This window comes from Acinonyx jubatus, chromosome A1 (assembly GCF_027475565.1).
Source record: "Acinonyx jubatus isolate Ajub_Pintada_27869175 chromosome A1, VMU_Ajub_asm_v1.0, whole genome shotgun sequence".
Classification (NCBI taxonomy): domain Eukaryota; kingdom Metazoa; phylum Chordata; class Mammalia; order Carnivora; family Felidae; genus Acinonyx; species Acinonyx jubatus.
Window position 1 is genome coordinate 31,735,086 of NC_069380.1, and position 21,711 is coordinate 31,756,796.

General features: G+C 34.4%; 1 non-coding gene across 1 annotated transcript; it reads left to right on the forward strand.

Moving 5' to 3' along the window:
- The first annotated feature begins 8,933 nt into the window (after window positions 1–8,933).
- LOC113601191 (U6 spliceosomal RNA) lies at window positions 8,934–9,039 on the forward strand. The gene has a single exon (XR_003422346.1). It is a non-coding gene; the product is annotated as a U6 spliceosomal RNA (small nuclear RNA).
- Window positions 9,040–21,711: the final 12,672 nt, after the last annotated feature.

A 21,711-nucleotide genomic window follows, 5' to 3' on the forward strand; every position in this document is an offset into this window, starting at 1 on the left:
CATCTAGGATTGAGTAGAAGAGAGTATCCGAACAGTGTTCTATGGGTTCAGTGTTTCTTCACTTACATTTTGTCATCTGTAACATTAAATATAGTCTTCATCTAATTGCTGGGATTGCTCATTAGGATGCAAGAAAAAATTTTCTTCAAAATATTTCCTTAAAAATATTAAAGAATAATTCTTCTTTAGTAAAATCTATGAATAAAAATAAGCAATTTAATGTAACAGTTCATACCAAAAAGTTAATTTGTGAATGAATATAATATTAAAGTCATCAAAATATTTATGAAGTAATCTTTTTAAAGTAAATTTTATTATTTCAAAATCTTTGATTAAATTTGTGTCTCACTTATATACATATCAATTTGGGAATATGCAGATATATTTTACTTCGTGTAATGGGTAGATAGTAAATGTAGTCTTAAGAAAAAATGGAAATAATTTATTCTGGTTTTCTTATAGAAAATATTTATATTCTTAAGAAACTAAACTCATGTCTTTGGGTAAGAAACCAAATTTTTCAGATGTAGTGTTCTGTGTAACAGATGACTGCTCCAGGGCACTATATAGTTGAAAGATAATTTGTGCAAAAAATTTCCTTTCTTTTTGATTTTAAATAATCCCAATATGAGTCCTTAAAAACTCTTTTAGTGGAATACACCATATATATTTTATGTTTTTAAAAATATGTATCTGCATATGAATTTCTTTTAAGTAAATTTTATGTAAATAAAATCTTTATAAGTGAAACACTATATAATGGATAAGTTTTATCTTTGTTCATTTTGACCCTCATTCCCATTGGACAAATCATTAACGACCCATAAAACAATTTAAAACAATTAAGTGTAATAGTGTATGCCTTTATTTGGATGTACTTAATGGTAAATCATTTTGTAATGTGTGAAGATAAGAATATATTTGAATTCTATAGAAGTAATCACTTAAACTACTTTGCAATTTCAAATTTTCATGTATATTGAGGTATATTTACATAGCAAAAATATAGATACACGTCTTTTAGAAGGGTACATCTGTATGTTAAGCAAAAGCATCTTGATCACAGGAATATTTCTCTGTGTGTGTATGTGTATGTGTGTGTGTGTGTTAGTTTCATAGTCAGTAAGTCAAATTCTGCCATATGGTGATCAACTCCATTTACTGAAATTATATGGATATAACTAAACATTAGCCATCATGATTATAATCAGATGAAATAATCTCCGTAATTGTATTTACTGTGTCCCTGCACCTGTTTTCTATTCCAATGATTTTGCCCATCCATGAGTCAGCTGTTATCAGAATTTCCCTATCATGCAAAACATTTATTAAATGCATGCTTGTTTTAACATTATTTTCAGGTGTGATGATGGATAGAAAGAAATCGAAGTCATCTTTCCAGTTATCAAGGAACTTTATATAATAATGCTTAACTATTATAAATGTAATCTGTAGAGTACTCTTGATATAGCTACTATAATTTAACCAATAAAATCTATGTGGAGACAGATAAATCATGAAAAATTGCACCATGACCAACTATTAAAATTCAAGAAAAAAATGCTTGTCCCATTTTTTGAAATCTATATGCATTGCATATAAAAAGGTTTTCAGCTGGACTGAATTTCAGCTGGCTTTTAATTCAGGGCCTCATGATGTCCAAGAGCAATTGCATTGGACGGAGTTAAATAGATAAGGAAAACTATTCAAGAGTATTGAAGTAGGGGAAAGATACTGAACTCTACTCTCCTAAACGGCAGGAAAGTTTGTGAGCACTGGGTTGAGTTGATAGGAAAGTATGGAGGGATTTGGTGTGGGGAGGTTGGTTCATGTGACAAAAGAGTCTGTGTTTGCTAACTGGTGCTTATCGAAGGTAGGCTCCTATCTTCCCACAGAGACTGGGAGATTGGGACCCTCTCTTCCGTGATGATGACATTTCAAAAGAACAGCCCCCAGGTTCTTAAGAAAGATTGTCCTAGATTATAAAAGATTTATATTTCAAAGGGGCAGAAAAATAATTTACAATTGCAAGCTTTCTACCTTTAATGCTCTGAGAAAGGAGTGGTGAAAGGCCTATGTCTGGCAGAGATTTATCTGAAATTTAGTCAGATTGAGGGACTTATTAATCATTAATGACATACAGAAGCCTTCTCTGTCTATAGAATGCCTGGGTGGCTAGTCAGTTAAGCATCTGACTCTTGGTTTCCATTCAGATCATGATCTCATGGGTTCATGAGTTCAAACCCTGCATAGGGCTCTGCACAGATAGTACAGGACCTGCTTGGGATTCCCTCTCTCTCCCTCTCTCTCTGCTCCCCCACCTCATGCACTCTCTCAAAATAAATAAATAAACGTAAAAAAAAGAAGACTTCTCCATCTACATATAATATTGATGTTGTATTATTGATATTAATTATATTTGTATATCTATCTATTATCTATCTACCTGCCTGCCTGCCTGCCTACCTACAGGAATTGAAGGAAACAACATGAAAAAAAATCAAGCAAAGAATTTACAAAAAGTCTATAGCTTACAATGGATATTTGAATTAATTATCTGCAGCATCTTTATAATTCATTCAGAAGACCAAGCTTTTCTCCAAAGATTGTGGGGAAAAAGGGAAACAAAATACAGTTACTCACAAGCCTGGTTTCTTCTTCCACTCTTAAATCTTTGCACTTCAGAACTGATTACTAGGTTTAAGAAACTTCCAATTGCTTCAAGAACAAACCTCAATTCATTAGCAGGGCACATATGTTCTTTGAAAGTAATACAACCATTCCCCAGCAGCACAAAGCTGACTACGATTCCTTGCAACTTTACAGATCTGTGCCTTAGCAAGTGTTCGACCCTTTTGGCTATTACCTCTTTGTGGCATATTTGGTGAGAGCTTATTCAGATTTCATAACCTCACTTTAATGTCAATTCTTTCTAAAAAATATTTCCAAAATGCACTACAGACTATCAGATACACAGACTATCACTCTTTCTTCTGTGTGTTAGTATTGAGCACATTGTGCATAATTTTATTACACTGATTACATTGTACATGTACATAGCTGCCTCCTTCAGAATAGTGGTGCTCTAGTATTTATCCAAGCCACAGAAACCAATAAAATTCCAAACACATAACATTCAACAAATATTTGTGAAATATATAAACAGGTGAATAATCACTAACAGTTAATATGAATATCAAGTGCAATTACATATATTAAATATTTGAAAATATATGTAATTTTATACCTTCATGTGGTTATTCATTTATAAAAATGTAGGAAGTGGTATAATTCCAACTACTATTAATATATATATATATATATATATATATATATATATATATGTGTGTGTGTGTGTACACACACACACACACACACACACACACACTTCCTTATAGATTGGATCTAGAAATATAGGGAAAGCCACTAGTCTAGGGTTTTTTTCTGATATATGAGAGAATGAAAATCAAAATAGGATCTCTCTGAAGAAAATAAGGCACAAGAATAAAATTCCTGTGAGATTTCTACTTGGGAAGGAAAATAACTGTTGGGACATTATTCAGTATAGCATTTCAAAAGTAAATATAGTCAATTCCACAAAATATGTATTTCATAAATACCAAAGCAGAACAATCCAATGCAGAAGAAGAGAAAGGAATCAAGACCTGAGACTGTCCTGCAATGAATATGAAGTTATTAAGTGGAATAGTTCCTACCACTCAAGAGGGCACTGAGAGATTAAAATCTTGAACCAGACGTGTGTCATTTTGACCTCTGCTGACACCAGCCTCCGCTCCAAAACTCAGTTTGAAGGGTAATATGACTCCTCCTTGCTTTCTTGTTGCTTTCTGGCAGTGCTATCCTTACTGTATCTGCTAATACTAGCAGGCTGTGAAGAAAATTAACACACACAGCCTCCCAAGCCTATATCATCTTCTATGAGATCTCATTTCAGAATCACGGCTACAATCTGTAAAGCACCTTTTGAGAGGCTATTAACTTCACCATACCTAACGCTACTATTTGCTGCTGTTTGTTGCTGTCCAGTTAGCATGCCAATTGATTCTATAATATATGATGTGCTAAATTGTTAGACCCTTGCTCTCTGTTTGAACTTCCTTTCTTTCAATCTACATTTCATGACTAGTTTCTTTCTCCTGCTTTCAACTAATCTCTTGAAATGCCTATTCTAAAGTCAGCCAACCCATTCTCTGAATGCTTCCTTCACAGTATTGCTTCAAATGAGATCTGGTCATTCCCAGAGAATATTGTTTATTCTGTAATCATCCAGGAAAAATATTTATTTATTCAAACCCTTCATAATTCAGGGCAAGAGTGAAGATGTTATCTTCGACACTCACTACTGCTTCCATATTACTTCTCATACCCCTAGGATATAAAAAAGTATTTTTAGCATCTTATCATCAATATTAGATTAATCAACCCCCATCCTTTAATTCATTGATGACTTGGGTATGGCTGACATTTTTGGTATATTGGATACTCATTGATAACCCCTTGAATCCCCTGGCCTCTGGGGTTTTGACAGCTAGGATTTTCATATTCATATTTTTTAATGACTTTCTCCTCCCTTGCTCTAATTAACTTATTTCTGCAATCACAGTTATGTTTTTCTTCAGAAACAGTGTCACCAAACATAATAAATAATTTAAACATCAAACTATGCAGCCACCTTTTTTCCTCTGTACTCAAGTACTCCAAATGCAGGTTTTTCTTCTTCATTATTACGCTGAAGACCATTGACATCCTCCTGTCTAAGTCTTTATTTAGTGTTTAGTCCCAGTCCCATTTAGCAAACATTTCATGATTTATCTTTTCAATTGCTCCTGTGGATGATTTAATTTTATTGTATCCCTGATGTCATATCACATGCACCTGCCAAAGTTCTGACCCTGGAAGAAACAGTGAAGGATCTAAGAATCTTGTATTTGAAGAAGTCAAACTACATGCACTTTTCTTATACTAATCATTATTTGCAGATTTATTTAAATCTTTGTAAGCCTCAATTTACTCAAACATCACATGAGAAAACTAATAGTAGATACTTCACAGAATTACTATAAAAAGGATGAAATAATCCAGTGAAGGTGTTTATCACAGCAAGTGTTTAATATTTTCAGCTAACATCATCACTATTGCTACTGATTTAGTTTTGTCTATTTTCTGTGTCCTTTTGTATGATAAAACAGAGGCAGAGTGTAAATTTATGATCATTTTAATATGGTCACAATATTTAACTGGATTTTCAACAATGATTCACAGCATTACTATATATTTTTAATTTTTGCCCTCTTAAGGAAACTATTTAGTTTTCCAGTACTCTCTACTATCCTCCAGGTCCTTACCTACCAGAAATCCTGCCTCTTTTCATTCTCATAACCTTACCTTGTATTTAAAAATATAAGCATAGGCCAAAATGTAAGCACATTGCTTCTTCCCACCATTATCTCCAAATCTATAGGAATAAACACACATTTCATGGTATCACTAGCCTTGTTCCAAAATATTCTCCATTAGGCTATTAGTTGCAGGATGTCAGTGAATGTTTCTGTCTTGTCCCCTACCCTGACAGACCAACACAGTATCTGCTAACCAATAGGATTATCATCTTTTTAACAGATAAATGGCACTTTTATGTATATTATTGTTATTTTATGGATTACCATAATCTGAGAAAACAGAAAAATATAGCTTTTGCAGACTGAAATTTGTCCTTCCCAAATTCATATGTTGACACTATAATGGCCAATGTGACTGTATCTAGATATAGGGTCCTCAAGTAGGTAGTTAAGGTTAAATGAGGTGATAATGATGGGACCCTAATCTGATAAAATTAGGATCCTTGGAAGAAGAAGCAGAGACTTCAAAGAGCTCCCTCTCTTCCAGGCATATAAAGAGAAAAGGCCATGTGAGGACATAAGGAGGCCATCTGTAATCCAAGATGAGATCTCATCAGACACCAGCATTGCTGGTGCTTTGATCTTAAACTTCCAACCACCAAAACTGGGGAAAAATTTTTTTTCTGGTTTTTTATCCAGCCTGTGATATTTCATTTTGGCAGACTGAGCAGACCAATTTTGTTTTTTAACAAAAGCTACTATAATTTCTTTTAGAAAGTTAAAGTTTGTTTGAACTTTTTCAGTTTTCCATCACTTTATTTGATATTTGATGGCACTTAAAAAAATTATTGAAGAACCATGGGGAATTTGTATCATATTATACTTGCTTCGGAATATTCTGCTGGTAAAGGAGTCATGTGGAGAATGTATGGATTTTATATTGTTCAAATGATACTTAGTTTTAAAAGCATCTGATTTCTAATTTGTATGGGAAGGAAAGAACACAGATATAGAAAAATAGCTCTTCTTTCCTTGACATTGAACCAGAAAATCTGTGGGATATTGAGTTCAGGAAATGAGACTTGCTTTCCAATTAATTATTCTAGTACTTAAGCAACTAAATGCTGATAACTAAACAACCAAAAACAAACCAAATGTCTGAAACCTAAAGATACTACTTGAAGACTAACATGCTCCAGGAGCAGTTGTGATTTGCATCCCAGCATGCTGATATACAAATACAAGTAATGGAAGAAGAGGAAGATTATCAGTTGAACCTTTACTTCACAGCAAATGCTTACCCATTTGTTTTTGTGGAAACTAATGTCTTCTTACATAAATTATATCATGCCATTCTCTCCTTTCTGTGTAAAGCTCATTTCTACTAACGGTTCCCTGTATGTTATCTATTCATATGTGTTACAAAAATAGTGTTCCCCAAATTTTAAAATTAGCTATACTTTAGCTGTGTTCAACCCTGTCCCATGCTTACTTCTCATTCTGTCAATATTAAATGAAAGTGGGTTTTTTGTTTTTTGTTTTTTGTTTTTTTGTTGTTTGTTTGTTTTGTTTTGTTTTGTTTTTTGAGAGAGAGAGAGAGAGCAGGTATGCACATGAGCAGGGGCGGGAAACAGTAAGAGGGAAAGAGAGAATATAAAGCAGACTCCACATCCAGTGCAGAGCCTGATGTGGGTCTTGATCTCACAACCATGAGATCATGACCCGAGTGGAAATCAAGAATCTGATGCTTAATTGACTGAGCCACCCAGGTGTCCCTAAAAGATCTTTTTAAAAAAGATTGTAAATGAAGCATGCAGTAAACAGTATGATAACCTCCCCCCCCCAAAAAAAAATTAGCTCAGTGATTCTGAACTTTGGAATCACTGACATTTTGGACAGAATTATGCCTATTGTGTGTGATTGCTCCTGTGCTTAGCTGCATCCTGCTCTTCATCCACTAGTTTCCAGTGGAGTAGCTCCCCACATTTTGTTGAAAACCAAAAATAGCTTCAGATATTGCCAGATATCTGCTGGAGGACAAACATATTCTTGGTTGAGCACAACTGTGTTTACTACTTGTTGCTTTTGCTATAAATTAGTAATTATTAAAACTCCACACACACAAGAGGGGTCTATTCAAATTCGGGTACTATTCATTTTATTAACATAATATAACTAGGTAAAATAGTCAAGTATTTTCTTTATTGGGCACAGAGTAAAATAATCTATGTTAATGACAGCCTGGTGAGATCTAGGCACATAAACTTTAATTTTCTCCAAAGGTCAGCTTCCATTCTTGACAAATGCTAGTCTTTATTTTAAACATTGTGTTTTATGACACTAGTTCCTATCATTTGAAGTCATATCCCATCTGTAGTAGGCTATATCCAAATGTCAAGATAAAATTTTTCAATTTATTGCATATTTAGGTATTTCTAACCATAGACATAGCCAATTGACATGCAAAAGATATCTGATTGTTTGGGCAGCAGAAATCCCTGGGCCAGCACGATTGATATATGACATTCAGTTGCGTCAAACCAACCTCGCAGGGATTCAGTTAATTGAGTGGGAGCTATTATTACTGTCAAGAAATCCACACATGTTGCAGAATAGTTCACTCAGTACCAGAATAAAGGAACCTTAGAATTGAAAGTTGTCTTAGTAATTATTTAGTCCAAATTTCTCCAGTGTTGAATCTTCTCACAGATATTAATTCAGCATTGACTTGAGTACACCCAGACATGATTTTTAAAATTCCAAGTCTTAGTGAAACCAAATATCACAAAATTAGAGATTGGAAATACTAGAATTATCTATGTTTTTCTAGGTTGTAGATTCAAGGATCTTGTTAAATCATTTTTACTGTTGAAACATTCTCAATCATCCTAAACAATTTTGTTGATATATAAGCATGAAGACAACAATGTTGAAGTGCTTTGTATCTTTCTATTATAAAAGTATACCAGAATACTTTCAATAAGATATTTGAAAAGGCCACAATATAAACATGGATTTGTCTTACCCTAAACCTCCTCTGCAACAGAAACCTTTTTAAAAAAGATAAATAAGTATTTTCTCTTAAAGCATATATAAGTCTGTTTTAGGTCAAAAAAAAAATGTCCATAAACACATTCTGCGAATGTTCAAGCATTTTTTATGTCTGTTAACAAAAGTATGCATATGAAGTTAAAACTCTGTCATTGAAGTATTTACTAATCAACCACTGATAATGTTTATAATTGTCAAAAACATTAACAAAAAATTATTCAAAGTAGTTCAGTAAATGCTTCTCTTATTTATGGATATGTTTAAAAATGAAATGAGCTTTAAAAATCATTAATACCTGTGAATTTCATGATGAAATCACCATTATGGAATTGCCCCTAAGTAATGATTTTGGAGAAGTGTGCAGGTACATGTCTATGTAAGCCCTCAAATGCTAAAAACAAATACTCCTAGAAAATGAAGATAAATTGTTTTGTATGTATTTTTCATCTTTTTCTTTCATCTTTATTTCTCATTTTCTGTCTGTATTGCATTTTCTAGGCTCTCTGATATACAACAGAAGTGGTGCTGGCTTAGGCAGCACATATGCTAACATTGGAAAGATACAGAGAAGATTAGCATGGCCCCTGGACAGGATGATACAATAGAAGTGTTGATATTGACTATCTTTGGTCTCAGAGAGACAGCTATCAATACTTAAACATTACATATGTTTTTTGTTTTTTTCCCATTCAGATTATCAGATAAAAGAAGTCCCCTTCTATGGTGAGGTTCCCCCCCCATCAATAATAGGTGTTGGCTTATTTGTGAAGTTTTTCTCTCTTATTGATCATATGACTTTTCTTTATTGTCCTGTGAATGTTGCAAATTGTATAACATAGTTAAAATGATAAGTTACTCTTTTACTTATGGGATAAGCTATTCTGTATCATATGTTATTCTTGTTACATATTATTGAATTTGACTGACCAATATTTTGTTAAAGATTATGCACCCATGTGCATGAGAGATATTCATCAGATATGTTCTGACTTTTGCAAAGTGCTTGTCAACTTTTGATATTAAGGTCATGTTGGCAACATAAAATTAATTATTTCTTTGCTAAAATCTGGAAAAATTTTGCAACATTGATGTTATTTCTTTATTAAAAATATAGAACAAGTACGTGGGAAACCATCTGCACATAAGGTTTTCTCCTTTTTTTAATTATAGATCTATTTTTATAAGGTATATAACAATTCAGATTTTCTATTCTTTTTTGAGTTCTACAGGAATTTGTCTATATAGCCAAAGTCACTGCCAAAAATTGTAAATACTTTTGTTATTTTTATGTCTAGAACCTTCAGTGATGATCATTTCGGTTCTTTCTGTTTTTGATCAGATTTTATAAGCATTCATCAATTTGATTAACCTTTTAGCATTGTCATTGTTCTCAACTGCATTTTATTTTCTATTTCATTGCTTTCTTCTTTTATCTTCATTGTTTTTTCCTTTATCCTCTTTTGGTTTTTTTTTTTTTTCATGTTTGTTTTTTTTTGTTTGTTTTGTTTTGGGTTTTTTTGGAACTTATTGAGATGGAGCTTAAAAAGTGTACATTTGTTCAAAACCATGATAAGTAAAAATGCTAGTGAGTAGATTGGTCCAATCTTTCAGTTCCATAAGGGATGGGCAATTCATAAATAATAACTATTTTACTTCACAGAACTTCTGCAAATTAGAATCAGTACAGCCACTACAAGAAGTATTTTATAAGATTATTAGTTTTTCTTATCTCATTTAAGCAAACATATGAAATGAAAGCTATTTTTCATTCCGTACGAAGAATGTTTTTAAAAAATCACTGCAGGGGCTCCTGGGTGGCTCAGTTGGTTAAGCATCCAACTTTGGCTCAGGTCATGATCACACAGCTCATGAGTTCAAGCCCCGCATCCGGCTCTGTGCTGACAGCTCAGAGCCTGGAACCTTCTTCAGAACCTGTCTCTGTCTCTGTGTCCCTCCCTGCTCACACACTGTCTTTCTCTCAAATATAAATAAATGTTAAGAAAAATTATTTAAAAAGTCACTGCAGGTATGACTTATCCAAGTGTCCATGAGTTGTATACTGTCAATCCAGTATGCAATGCAAAACAGAAGAAATGTTAAAAGAACCTGTATGGAAAAATATCAGACATATGGATATGAGTTTGATAAACCGAGGTCTATATTACAAAAGTGTGAGTGATAGCTCAATTTAGGAAAAAAAATGCAAAAGTTTTTTTAAAGGAATTATAGCTCTGTACATAATTCTTTATTGACTAGCTGATGAGATAGTGTGTAAGTGGCATGAAAGCTCTGGGTGAAAATAACTGTCTTTAAATAGAACGAAGCCATTGTGCAACTAGAAACTTCTTTTTCCTTAAAGTTTAAACACTTTTCCTATTTGAAGGGAACATAAGAGAGAAGGAAATGTTGAACCACAACTCTCTAGAAGAAATAAAGTGCATCTCTTAATTCTTAACTTTAGTTCTTTTTAAAAAATATGTATCTATTTATAACATGTGATATATAATTTTTAAAAGTATATATATGCTTTATGCAACACACACACAAACGCCGCTGTAAATGAGATACAGACTGGGAGTAATTTTTTCTGCACATTATTTTAGGAAAAGTTATCATTCTTTTCATATGATGATAGTTAATAATATAATAATAATAGTATAATAGTAATGATAGTATATTGTGAACGATAAAATTGATAAAAAATGCTGTGAGAAATCTACATATGTTGGACCACTGTAAATTAATTGCGATCTATTTTTAAAATATATTTCATACAATACTATAGGAGATAAACTGAGAGACAAACCTTTATTTAGAATAAACCATACCGTGAGAGTGATATTTGAAGACACATTTGATTAGGAATAACATTACGTCTTTGAAAGAAACTCGTAAACCTTTTAAAGGAGAGCAAAGCAACCAGCTGCAGTCCAGTGTTGCACAGTAATATCTTCTGTATTTGTTCACTGGCTCTAACAAAGCTTGCAGTTTCCCCTTACCTTAGTGCTCTGCCTTACGTCAGTGAATACACCATTAAAATACAGATAATAATCTGCATTGTCTATCAGTTCATGAATATTTGTTTGAAATACTCTATGTATTGCTTACTTCACATACAGTCTTAGTCTCATGATTCCTTATAACAACAACCATACTGTTGTTTTACATTGTTAGTAACCTAAAATGTGTCGCTGTGCCATAAAAACTCTCTTGGCTATATATCGTGATAATAATGCATAAGAATATGTGTTTTTTGTTTTTTACAAATTTCTTATTATAAAATAAATGTCATGGGGATATAACGTATATAGCATGATGAGTATAGTTAATAACACTGTATTGCATATTTAAAAGTGGCTAAAAGATAGATCTTAAAACTTATCACAAAAGGGACACCAGGGTAGTTCAGTTGGTTAAGCGTCTGACCTTGGCTCAAGTCATGATCTCACAGTTCCTGAGTTAGTACCCTGTATGTGGCTCTCGGCTATCAGCACAGAGCCGGCTTTGGATCCTCTGTCCCCTCTCTCTCTGCCCCTCCTCCAATTGAGCTACCATTGTCTCTCTCAATAAATAAATAAATAAATAAATAAATAAGCAAACTAACTAACTAAACAACTTATCACAAGAAAAAAATGTAACTATGTATGGTACCTAGGTATCATAACATAACATAAGATAACCTAGGTACATAACAACTAGTTACCTAGTTGTTACCTAGACTGATTGCGGAGCTCATTTGGCAATATCTACAAATACCAAATCATTATGCTGTGTGCTTGAAAAAACAATCAACACCCCACCCAGATTCAGTGTGAGAAACCATAGAATAAATCAGTGTTTGAGCTGGATAGGTCCTAGGAATCATCTACTAAACTCCCTGCTTTCTGAGGAACACTTCGTGCTCTAATTGACAAAGATCCAAAGATCTTTGTGTTATACCAGAAGATTGACTGTATGTGACAGAAACATAGATACCTTTCCACACACACACACCCTTCCACAATCCCACTGTACAGGAATAAAAATGATTCCTAAAGCTATATTAAAAAAACAAATAAAAAACACTTCTGTTTTAGAGTCCAAGACCAAAATTCAACGCCACATTTGTGGCTTACTAGCTTTTGAATCTTGGGCAAATTCTAATACTCTGGCGAAGTCATTTACCATTTATATCTTTTGATTTCGTTCTCTGTAAACTTAAGACTCATCATAGAATTTGTTTTATAGGACTGCTGTAAGGATCAAATGACAAAGTGTTTAACAATTATTGTAAAATCTCAATGACTTAAATTTTATGGTCTACCTTAAATGACTTTGTGTATTCAAAATGGCCCACAACATGTAACACGTGTTTCATGCACATTATTTAATAGCATTTAGTGGTGAAAACCATGAGTTATTGAGTGAGCCTGTCAGCATGGAATCCTGGTTCTTCCAGTTTCTAGCCAGTTACCTTGGGCAAATTATATAACCTTTCAGGTTATTGAAATGATTAAATTATCTGATTAAAAAAATACCTAATTGTTTATGAAACCCTTAAAACAGTGCATATACTATATAGCAATATACAATAAATATTAATGTTTAGTAATACTAGTATTATAAAACAATATTGATATTAATAATTATTATAACTTCAGCTTGGACACATTCACTGCTTAATCCTGGAAAGACATTTCTCTGGATTTTAAGTCTCTATCCTTGTGCTGAGTGAAAGGAAAAAGGGAAAAAGTCCCTGGTACCTTAACGCTCAAAAATTCGATCATCTACTGTATCAGCTTTAATGCACAGTACTGATATTGAGGTAACTGAATATTGGGGGTATGACCCACTAATATATCTCAATCAATTATGACTCATGCCATATCAAATCTCTTACTAAAATAAGTTAAAATAGCAAAGTTTATAAAAATGTATTTATAATTTTTCCCTGACATGAAGTCAGTCTTACTCATTTGACTTCACATAATGCTTTCTTGAGTGAAAGAGAGAAGTATAGTTACAGCAATGAAAATGAAGCACGATTTATACCCATTATTGATGCAAACCATGGAATCAAGTGCCAAATGTGAGTTACGATATTTTCCACTGACTGTGATAGAAAGAAGCAAAACAAACCTAAGTTGCTATCATGCTCATAGACTTTTATCCTATTCAAAAGCATGGGAAATATCCATACTCCTTTTTGGGTCCTGGAGGACTGCTATCTGCCTGCCCCTTCATCTCCCCAGTGCAGGCGAATTGGAGGTCCAGCCTTCAGGCAGTAGCTGGGAAAGTCAGGATATTGGATGTACAGTCTACCCCTAGGGGGAGAAACTAGGGTTGGGTGTTTTTGCTCAGTCACTCTGTACTGAGCCAGAGGGAATGGTTGCTAGGAGTGTTTTTGCATCCACTAGAACCACCTCTCTGTTTTCATGTGATCCTGGGGGACTGTAGAATGCCTAGTCTTTTCAGCTCCCAGAGCTAGGTAATTTGGAACCAGTCTGTCAAGTGGTGGCCATAACAAGTGCGTAATGGATGTATGGACAAGCTCCTTCCAGAGAGAAGCTGAAGAGCTGGTTTACTTTTGGAGACAACTGAAGGAAGATGGCTGGGGTTGAGGCCACAAGCTCTATGAGGCTCCCAGAAGAATCCCAGTCAATTCTCACATGCAGGCTGATTAGAAGCCGGAAGCTCAGGCCACAGCTTGAAAAATATGTAGTCAGATCCCTTCCAGGTGTTTCTGCCTGCTGTCTCTGTGCTCAGCGTGAGGGACAGTTTTAAGAAGTGCTTTGTACTCATTTTAACACTGTATTTTTGTGTAACATGGTCCTGTGGTACTTGTGGATACCAAGCCCCGTTGGCTATCAGAGCAAGTTGATTTGAGGGCCCTGCCCCTTGAGTGACAGCCAAAAACCTTGGGGTACAAGATGTGTGGAGAAGTTTCTTTCTAGGGGGTAGCCTTAGGAAAAAAAAACAAACAGAGGGCCTAGACTAAACACTAGTTTGTATTGTTGGAGCCAACCTGCAGTAGAATGTGGGGAAATGCCCACCAGCTCTTTCAGGCTCTCAGAAAGATGCAGGGTGTTGAGAAGCCTGACCCTCAGGCAGCAGCTGGCAAAGTATGCAGCCAAACCACTTTAAGGGAGAAACTGGGGGATGGTCTTTTGTGCCTGTTGCTCACACCGAGTCCAGGTGTATAGGCATGAAGAGTGTTCACCTGCCTGTTTAAAAAATAGCTTCTTTGTTTGCTACAGTGCTGTGGGGCTCATGAATGCAAACTGTTGGCTAGGTGCTTTGAGGGCCTGTCCTTCAGGTGCCAGCCATAGATGTTGGGGTGTTAAAATGTATGAACAGCCTCCTTGAAAGGAGAGCCAGTAACTTGGTTTTATTGTCAGAGTGAGCAGGAGGGAGAGGGTGGGGTAAGGGCTCCCCGGCTTGTTAGTGCTCTGAAGAGGATCCCAGTCATTCCCTAGATTGTTATTAGGAGGCAGGAAGTTAGGCGACAGCTACAAAGAATGTTGTCAAATCCCTTCAGGGGAAAAGCTGGAAAATGGGAAGTTTTATCAGTTTGCTCTGCACTGAGCCTGGGGCAATGGTATCAGGGAGAGCTCACACACCTACTTAACAAGTGCTTTGTCTGCTCCTGTTTTGTGGAACTCATGAACACAAGTTCCCCTGACCTTCAGATTTTGACCTGTCCCTCGGGTGTTAACCTTAAAAGACAAGGTGCTAGCTTGATGCAATATCTTCCTTCCTTAGGGGGAACCCACAAGTTGAGAGGGTTCCCTCCCAGTTGTAAGGCACTGTGCAGAGGTTGGGGTTTCTGGTGAGAGTGTATCTTGTTTTCAAAGCCCTTGATGGGCTTGAAATCGCATTTCAAAGCCCTTGATGATACTTTCTCAGTTGCCCAATGTGTACAAGTCATTCAACTAATTTTTGGATTTCTGTCAGTGGAAACTGATTCATATGTAGCTACATATTTGGTGTCTCTGTGGTAGGAGGGAAATTCAGGAGCCTCCTATGTGGGCATCTTGGTGACATCTATCCTTAACTCTTGTGAGATGTTCGGTTTAGTTACAATTGTTTTTGCTAGTGGAAATAGAAATGAGATCACCATTCAGACATAAATGTGTATGTTACCATTCTTGTGTAAATTGGTCAAGATCAGTATGAAAATAATAATTTTTAAAAAGTACCAAATAGAGCATATGTATCTAAATAGACATGTCTTCTTTTTTGCCTTTCATTTCAAAATGAAATTTAGATTAAAAAAAATGTATTTTCAGAAGCACAGCTTAAGTTATTTTTAAAAAGGATATAATGTGCATTTAAACTGGGTAAAAGAAAATTGAAGATCCTAACATCAAAGGCAATTATAAACCTTTATTGAAGTTTAATTATAAAAGAGATCCATGTTGGATGTGTTTATCAAGTCATTAAATATGTTTTAATTCTGTACTTATAAATTTAAGGAATAGATTTCCTTTCTCATGTTGGGTACTTGGGGAAATAACAAAGTAATAAGATAGTGTTTGAAGGAAAGTTCATTTAAGAAATTAAATTATCCAGTACAATAAAGTTCACACTAAGTGACATTTAAGCAACACAACACAGTACTTAAGATGGTGTGTAGTTACTGTAAATTAATTTCCACTCTGGTTATTTTGCTAATTTATCTTGTTTAGCAAAATAACAGCAATATGCCAAAGAATTGCTAAAACCTTTGTCATTGATTGATCGATTGACATTTTAGCTAAGTTACAGTTTTTACATCAATATATACCTGTTATGTAAGTATTGCTGTTAGACATTGTATTCCCATGGGTACTTCAAACTAATTTGGTAAATAAATAGTAGCTTCAGTCTAAAAAGAGATTTATCATTTTGCTTAGGATATATGTATATCCATTTATTCTGTTCTTTTTCTTTATCCCAGACAAATTGTTGCAGGAGAAATTCTTGGCTTTAAGTTTCTTGTTCCATAAATATGACTCGGGATATCAGCATTCAATAGTATCTTAAATCTGTGCACTTTCTAAAACATTATAAACCTAGGAAACTAAATAAAGTGATATTAATTTTCTTAAAAAATTATAGATCTTGGTGAGCATAATAAAATCACTTTTTTTTTTTTTACTGATTTTGAACCAATTTTTCAACCTGAGTATATCAATCTTACCCCCTGTATATTTAGGTTTGATTTTCCCTATCATTCCCAATATCCATTTAAATAAACATTTGGAGAAATGCTTAAAAAATGATGATATTTCACATATAAGCAGGAGAAGTAGGAATAAGGTGCTGACGTATATTAGAGTATTCCACTTTTCTCCAGGAAAATGTAGAAAAAGAGGAAAATAAAAGATAAAACTCCTCAATCCACATCTTCAGCAAAATTAGGGTACTTGGACAATTAAAAACTCCAAATTACTTGAAATTGCAGTCAAAGTAACTGATAGTAGCAAGACTTGTGGATAATAAGCCACAAAGGTATAAAGAGGTAGAGACAAACACAAAGATCTAGGTTTATTAGATCTTGAAGTCAGTATCAAGCAAATGTCCATACCAAGAAAAGAGAACCCCATCCTGAGCGCGAATAGCACTGAGCAGAGCTGTGACTTAACAGGACATCATGGCCGGTAGAGATGGAAAATCAAGGTTTTGTAAGGGACCAATGGTGGTAGGATGGGACATTGAGGTAGATCTTAGTAATGGAGTAGTCATTTTGGAAGCCATAGGTAGAAATGGCCAATGAGTGAATAGGTAATTCAGTACTGAATCAGGAGTGTTCCTGAAATAAGTTAAGTTTTGACAGTAGAGGAGGTGTAGCTACGCAGGGAAGCCATAGTTTCATGAAGCAATCCATGTCTGTAGGAAGCCCTTAAGTTGATTAAACTGGTAAACATTCTTGTCATGGAATGATTCCTTCTGTCAATGGAATCTTGTGCTAGTAAGTGAAATAGCAAAATCCAACTTATTTAAATAACAGTAACAGCAAGATAAGCCCAATATATAACTTTAATTCAAAAAAAAAAAAAAAATCAGGAAAGCTTGAGTGGTTCCATAGATGAAGCAGCTGACTCTTGGTTTTGGCTCAGGTCATGATTTCCCATCTCCTGGGTTCCAGCACTGCAATGGGCTCTGCTGATGTGTAGAACCTGCTTGGGATTCTCTCTTTCCCTCTTTCTCTGCCCCTCTCCTGCTTGTGCTCTCTCTCCCTCTCAAGATAAATAAACTTAGTTTTTTTTTTTTTTTTTTAAATCGAGCAATGGCAACTCTGAAGGGTAACTACAAAGAATAAATAAAAGAATTCAATAATATTATATCTGGACAATAGGAGGTATTGATCAGACATCACTAGGAAAAGACATAGAAGAAAAATACATATTTTTAATGAAAAGGCAAACTCTATCCTAATAAACATAAGATAAACAGATACCATAAAAATTTTAATACTGAGAGATTTGTCACTGGACAAAGTGAAACGAAAGTAAGAGATATGAAGGTATCTGGAATAGACCTTTTTAGTCTCAGTACAGAGCATTATTTTGATTTAATTTCTGATCCATACATCCTCAGGGCATTTGGAAGGCAAGAAAGGCAAAAGCACAAAACACTTTCATGTCTTTGAATCCAAATCACTACAGTTTATTCTTCTTTTTCTTCTCCTCTGCCTTTCCCCACCCTGCCATATCTTACCACAAACGCCTTGGTTTTTATTTAAGAAATCTGAAAAAGCTGACTAGGCTTGCTCTCAAACTTGCATCAGAGAGAGCCCCAATTCTACTATATCTCTGCTCATTTATTTTGAGAGAGAGAGAGAGAGCATGATCAGGGGAGGGACAGAGAGAGAGGGAGAGAGAGAGGATCCCAAGCAAGCTTGTGCTGTCAGTGCAGAGCCCCATGAGTGTTGTAAACACACTACCCATGAGATCATGACCTGAGCTGAAATCAAGAATTGGTCGCTTAACCAATTGGGCCACCCAGGTGCCCCGAAAATATATTATTTCTAGACACACTACTTTTTTTCCCTAAATATACCTTCTGAATATATTTTATCTTAACACACCTTCTGTTCTGTAATTAAATATAATTTTCTCTTTGATTTGTTTCCGATAGTGGTACACCATTAGTATATCAGCACAGAGATGGTATACCAGTATAAGACATTATCAGATATGACAGAGTGCTGATATTTTCTGGAAACAAAGAAAGGAAGCATTTCTGGATAGTTTGACTTTATTATGAGCAAGGGTAGGGACTTGCAAGGACAAAACAGTACAAATTTTACAATATGAATTTAGCCTGGAAACTAAAGAGTAAAACAAACTTGACATTGAAAATGACCTGCATTGTGTTTAAACTTAGGACAGTGAACCTTCTTAGGACAGTGAACCCCGTGACAAATAAGCAGACCTTAAGCACAAAATGATCTTATCTTTCAAATTATAATTTTTTTCCTAATATTATCATTGATTTGACATGCTCTTGGTGACAATATCTAATTTATTTTGAAACTCAAATGACATTAATGGAGAACATAAGAATTTAATGTTTACCAAAATGGATCATAGGTTAAAATAAAGTTGAGACACACTTATTTGAACATACATTGGAACTTTAATTATAGAATGATTATCAAAACTTAAATGCATTAATATCTTTCTCAGTTAGCTGGCTTACTGAGAAAGACACATATGTGCTGTGCAATTGATTAGTTTATGGTGTTGAATGTATATAAATGCAAAAACAGAGGGGGAGGAGTACTGGGGTATTATCCCAAATTCTCAATGTATCATTGTGTTTTCTCATATTTATCTTTTTCAAAAAGAAGATGTTAATATTTTTTGTCTTTTCCCTCATTTACAAATGACACTATATAAGTAATCTGTCTTTCAAAATTCTAGGATTTTGTTTGACTTCCAGAATTTCCAGTATAGTGGTTGGTTGATTCAATAATCACATTAGTGGAATGTTAAATTATAAACCAAATCTACACATTTACTTACATTTTCTTTTTTTTTTAATGTTTATTTATTTTTGAGACAGAGAGAGACAGAGCATGAGTGGGGGAGGGTCAGAGAGAGAGGGAGACACAGAATCTGAAACAAGCTCCAGGCTCTGAGCTGTCAGCACAGAGCCTGATGCGGGGCTCGAACCCACGAACCGTGAGATCATGACCTGAGCCGAAGTCGGAAGCTCAACCGACTGAGCCACCCAGGCGCCCCTACTTATTTTTCAAATGGAGGATATTTTACAGGTATAAATGTTTTATTCTAAGGCATTTTTATATAAGGGTTTAAACAAGAACATGGGTTCATGCTGTGAAAAAAAATAGCCATAAGAAGATACAAGACAATTCAACACCTATCAATCATTTATTCCTGTCAGCAAGATAAATGGCAACTGTGAACAATGAAGAGGTGCAATAGGGCAGAAGTTTCTTTCTCCCTAACCAGGCTACCATTCACTTCCAGCTGATTCATCCAGTGGTGACATGTTCCTTTAGTTAGAGAAAGTCTCCCCATCTGTGCAAAGGGTTGGAGCTGCTCATAGCAGGTGACAGTTCCCAAACCAGTCCATTTCACTAGGAGAGATTCAGAGACCTAAATCTTCAACACTAGCAGGAAGCCTGAGTATTTTGAGTGAACTTCACTTCTTTTTTTTTTTTTTTTTGATTCATAGTTGCTTTGGCGCTAATTGGTTATACCCAAAATTATATACAACACTACATCATTCATTCTATAAGTTGTTAACTACTTTCACTATTTTCATTAATGGATTTCTGGTCTTTCCAGTACTTTCTAAAATGTTTATAATTTCAGAGTATAGAAGGTAATTATCCTTTGGGCCACCTGCTCATGTTTGCACCAAAAATTCTTATAAGTGGCTCTTTTTATCCATCTAGGTGTCTACTGATCTTTTTAGTAGTACCATCTTCACTTCAAACCCTCCACCAATTTCACTGTAGTAAATTAAGTAAGAGGCAGCTGGAAAGTCTTGCATACAGGGTTGTTTGAGGTGGCCCTGAACCTACACACATCACTTTGATCAATGTCCTTGGGCCAAACTAGGTGCAGATCCTTGCCTCAATGTAACAGGGCTAAGAAATTCAGTTTTCTCTGACTGGAAGGGAAGCAAAAGTAGATCACATACAATGATATTTGCAATCATGGCTTCCTGATACAAATTTCAAAATCTTAAGATACAAGGATATTTGCATTACAAAATTTTATGATTACAAAGGGAAGCCATTTAAAATTACATTTGGGCATGGTAGGCAATGCTATTATTGATTATACTGATCTTATCTAAGCACATTACATAAAATATATGTAATCAAACATATTAAACCATATTGATGAACATAAAAATAATTTAAGCATATTATATCATGTATTATATACTTAATTTTAGTATACTTAATTATAAAGAGGGCACTTGTGATGGCACGGGGTGTTGTATGTAAGTGATAAATCACTGAATTCTATTCCAGAAACCAATATTGCACTGTATGTTAATTAAAATTTAAAAATTGTTTAAAAAAGCAAACCTAAAATCGAACAGAAACAGATTAAAGTATCTATCAAATATACAACATAACTTTCAGGAATAATGATTATTCCAGGTTGCTTTTGAATACTTTGAATAAATATTTTAAATTACTTTGACTATATACCCTTAGTAGGGTATATGCTGAGGACAAAAGATCTACAAGTAATCTTAAACTTCACTACACACTGTACTTAATGTTAGTTTTAATAATGTTATTATATTTTGAAATTACGTATTGTAGGATAAAGCAAGTAAATGTCTTTATGTTTTATCAGATGAAGGTTTTTAATGTGCATGAAAAGAAATACAAACAGAATAAGAAAAATTCCTACAATATTAAACTTGAATTAGAGATGTCAAAAAATCATAATTATTTAAATCCATGTTTTAAAAAGTGTCCATATAGAGATTACAAAATGTGAATAAATGAGTGTGATTGTTAACAAAAATATTCTGACACAAACTATGGTGAGTAAAAGAAATACTGATTTCTAGTTCATTGAATTATTAGTGAAACTAATATTTACTTTTTTTCATTTCACAAAGTAAGGTATGTACAGCAAATCTCTGAATGTTCAGATATTTAATAGAAAATGAGGGAAGAATACAGTATAGGTCAGTTTCTACAATGACATTGATATGATCAATTGAAGATACAGCATTAAGCTACATACTTGTGGTTCTTCACAAATTTGATATGAAAAGACCAGAATTCCTCCCTGGAGAAGAAATTTCAGGGCGATATGTAGAAAATCGTCAAAGA